Raw genomic sequence first — 4,819 nt, 5'->3', positions numbered from 1 at the left:
TACTATCATGTGACCTTGGCTTTAATAGAAATCACAGAAAATGAAGCTTGGAAGATGAATAGAAAATATTAAAAATTATTAAAAATGAAAGCAATATTATTGGGTAGGTAATTAATGGATAAACACTTTGCTTCTTCTATTTTTCAATATAAGAAACAAAAGATAGGGGTTGTCTCCAAATATAGCTAATAAAAGTTCATAGTTATTATCTGCTATTCTGCTGTCTTATAATGCTCTTACCATGAGCATTTATAAGTATGCATAAACAAAAAGAGAAAGGCACCATAAATTTCCTGAGTCTTTTCCATCCAAATGGTTTCCCACAATTTTGGGGTAAATCAATTTTGCATTGTGGTTCCTTTCATCTATCTTGATGATGAGGAAAGACTGACAAAGCTCTTAAAGCAGCAGTAAATTGATTGTTTCCGTACATAGCAGTGTTGTAAAATAAATAAATAAATAAAAAACGCAAGCTCTTGACTCCAAAAAAGCAATTCAACCAAAGGTAGAAACTGAGAAAGACTAAATCTAGCCAGAGCTTAAAATCACTTTGATGATCTACTAAATCCATTCATTTATTGAGACAGAACACCACTCTCCCACTCTTTTTTTTTTTACTTCCCCACTTTTTAATCACTAAAAAGTCAGTTCTTTCATATCCAAGACCTACACAAAATTATAATTTAGAATAATGTTTATCTTGACACATTGTAACAAAAATAAATGCAGTATGTTATCATAGTTCACATATTCACAATTGTCTGTGCTGCAATCAACAGAAGTAGTGCAATGAAATGAATAGATGAAATAATTAAATACATAATGCCAGTGCCTATTAATTTAACTCATATAAACACAAAATTTTAAATATTACTACTTTTAATGCAATATTTCATAATGTGATTTGAGCAGTGATTATACATATATACATATGTGTGTGCGTGTGTGTGTATATATATATATATAAATACACAATTAGAGCTAAATTAGGAGAAATGAATTAGCCTGATTGACACTCAATAGCATTCAATTTCAAGAGCAAAATTTCCACCTTCTAATTTAGTTTCTCTGTGAAGCTAAAAGCTATTCCTCAAACATTTTATTTACTGGACAATTTCTAGAGGTCTGTACTCAACCTGCACAGTAACAAGCTGATGCTAATAACTCACACATAAAGATCCTACTTATTAAAATACAAATTAGGTGCCCTTTATGTTTATACATGTGTAAGTACAATTAATATTTCAGGCTTAGTTCAAAACAAAATTGCTTTAGTTAACCAACCATTGCAACACAATCAAATCAAATTTCAAATGCAGTTGGAAAAGATCAGTTTGGTAGAAATAACAGCAATTATTTCATGTGGAACAATAGTCTTCCAAGATCTTTTTTCCTTCTCCCACTACCCTTAAAAATAATTTGTCCATCATAAGTGACAATAAATGTCACCTTTAACACGGGTAAGTTGCATGGAGACCTGAAAGGCAGCTGGTAGACATAGCTTATTTACAAATATTGGTTTGAACTTGTAAATGCATGACGCATAATCTTAATCCATTTAGAGTATATGCCCTTTGTTCCTTCAGTTGTACACTCAATTGGGAATTGAGTGGAGCTGAAGGAGAGTGTGAATTACATTATCCCTTTCTTGTTGCCAGCATTTTAGTACTTTGCCTTTTGTTCTTGTTCACGAGATTTCTGTACATTACACAGTAGGGAATGTTAATCAACATTTTGCCTAAGTAATATTAATAAAACTTGCCTACTTATACTTGAGGAAAGAATAAGAATACTATATTTCTTTTGAAATGTTAATGTACCTTTTAGGAAATTATTTCTGCCTTCTAAATCATCTTATTGTTAAATTATTAAAGGATGACATTAAAGAAATATTGCACTGATGCAAATAGATAAATACCTTAAAAGATAAAAGGCTTAAAAAGTTTAAAAGGAGGATCTTTTTGAATATGGTGGCATTTTACTTCAAATTAAACACTTTTAAATGTTTGTTTAAGATACTGATAAAATTTGCAATTATTTTGTGTGCTCTCAGAAAATACGGGGAAATTTCATGTTGATGATTTTTAATTTCCAGCTACAACCAGGCACAAATTTTAACAATCTTTGTATAATGGCCTTGACATATTTGTTTAACCTTACTATATATATAAACTGAAGCACTATCTAGTTCATCAAAAAAAAAAGAAAGAAAGAAAAAAAGGGGGAAGCGTGTCATATTTTTGTACTATTTACTCATTCAAGTGTGAAGGTTAGATCATCTTCATTTGGGTTCTATTCTTCAAATATAAAACCAATACTATCTGAATGTTCTATAACCTACAGTATTTCAAAGGGAAGGACTATTGTAAAGACTTTATGAATAACTGACATGGTACGATATGGAAAATATCAATCTCAGTGTGCAAACTGTGATAGATATATGTCCCATGAATATCGTTCACAGTCCTTCAAGAAGGACTCAGGAAATGAGTTGACAAGGCTCTAAAGTAGCCTAATTTGTTTTCCCTTTAACAGTCTCTATTAATGTCAATCAATATGTTCATAAATTCTAAATAAATTGTGAGGTAATCTAGGGGGAAATTAAGAGCAGAATTTGTTCAAGAATTCTCCCACACTGTGACTACTATTTGCTAAGAACTCAATATTTACTGGACAAACAATTTATTATCTATTTTACCACATAAAACTTAGTAATGGCTTTTGTGTCATTGTGGGACTAATCTAATTTGTTCTCTTGCATAAATTTTCTTAGCAGTGCTTCTGTTTGGATATAAGCACTGAGAACATAGATAATAGAGGTTACATTTTAAAGTAATTTTTTTGGTACACATTTTTGACATCTGACAAATATGAATATAGCTTAATATTGTTGATACATCATAATTAAATTGGTTTCTTTGTTCTTTTTAGCAATACATAAATGATAGAGTATCTTACAACCGATGATGGCTTTGATTCAATAAAATACAGTAGTAGCTAACACATTCCGAGTTTTTGTATCATCTATAATGGTCACTCATTACTTCTGTAAGGCGAAATAAGCCATTGCCAAAAATGTTAATTGAATGTTAATGAGCTTGATACCAAAGAGTTTACAATAAATCTGGAAAAAGAAATTTTATATCTATAAAGCAGTAACATAATAATTAAATAAAACAACAGTAATGATATAAAAGGCATTACTACATCCCTACTTGCCGAGTTATTTTTTCCCACATTATCCCTTCTTAGAATAATTAAAAAGACAAACAACTAATAAATAGCTATACAAAATATTACCAAATTTCTTTAATACAAAGAAAAGCTTTTTTTGACAGCAATGTAATCTATATATAACAGAAGTTGATTTGGATGAACGTCATGGTTTTGGATTCTCAGAATTACTCATGCTTTAAATTAAAACATCACCAATTTTAGTACACCAGTACTAGGCAGAATATGTGGTGTAGCTTCACAACTGTCATGCCTTTACACTGCTTTACTATGCCACATAAATTGGGGGGAGGGGTGAAGAGTAATTTTCATCTAATATTAGTTAATGGAAAGGATACTTATTTGGATAAATTTGTTCAACTGCTTTTTGTTTAATCAAGAAAGAAAAAAATCAAGTTTCCTTTCATCTAAAAGCAACAAACAACACTGTAAAATCTTCATTAGATGAGTTTAAAATACTCAAATAGTTTTTAATTAATCACTGATTTTTTTCTTCATATATTATGGATGAAAAATTGATCCTTTTAACCTACCTATGACAAACTGTTAGGTAGACGTGAGCAACAGAGGAAACAAAGGAATAGGGGCCCAGACAAGGGACCACTCAAAGAACACCTTGTCAGTAGTTAGAGAATCCCTCTTGCATCCCCAGAGACAAAGGACAGGAGAGTCATAGTCTTAGCTGGCATAATCTGGCTACAGATGCCTATGCAGGAGGTACCACCCTAATTTACCCACAATTTAGGCTTCATTAAAATACTATGTTTATGCCTGAAAGTTCATGAATCTAATTGTAACAGACTGAATTCTGGGTAAGCACATGCACATTAGGCAAAGAGTTATAGAGCAGCCAAGTGTCAATCAAAATGACCTCACCTGCCGATCACCTAGGAATGCCTATGGAACCGTCCATCACAGCCCAAATATAATGCAAACATTCTGGGGTTCTTTTTTTATGTTGGTTATTGTGGTTACAGTGCTCTGTTACAGCTCTTCACTGAAACCATGTGCCTTCTTGGGCATTCTTTGTCTTTCTAAAAAATACTTCTAATAAATCTTTTCTAAATCTCACTGACCTGTGATTTTTCACTGCGTCAATGAGGAAGAACCAAGGAAAAATGCTAACTACACATCTGCTCCGTTATCCTTCCCCACTCTCACTGTTGAAGTGACACTGAACTCCAATTGGCCCCAAAGGTAACAAAACAATTGTAGATCAAGCCAGTACTTACACATTGCCAACAATTAAATCAAGCAGTATGATCAATTTAGTGAAAGAATCAAATTGACAATCAAATAGAGTCTCAGCTTAGTTGACTAAGAATTTAAGAAATATAAATTTGTGAAAAGATGGCAAAAATATGAGACATGTTAAGGTTGGCAAACTAACCATTATCATCTAAATGTATGAAATATAATTTAGAGTATTTTCCTTTCATATATAATATAATCATGCCAACACAAAGTAAAAGTGCTAATTACTGAACCTGAGTTTTGTGTTCTATTGGAGCACAACTTTCTTAACCTTCGAATTTGAGACTTCTGTTTTTCAAGACATTCAAAGACAATTGAACAGTACAATCAA

This window comes from Pteropus vampyrus, unplaced genomic scaffold, assembly GCF_000151845.1.
Source record: "Pteropus vampyrus isolate Shadow unplaced genomic scaffold, Pvam_2.0 Scaffold4, whole genome shotgun sequence".
NCBI lineage: Eukaryota > Metazoa > Chordata > Mammalia > Chiroptera > Pteropodidae > Pteropus > Pteropus vampyrus.
Note: the sequence above shows the minus strand (reverse complement) of the source record.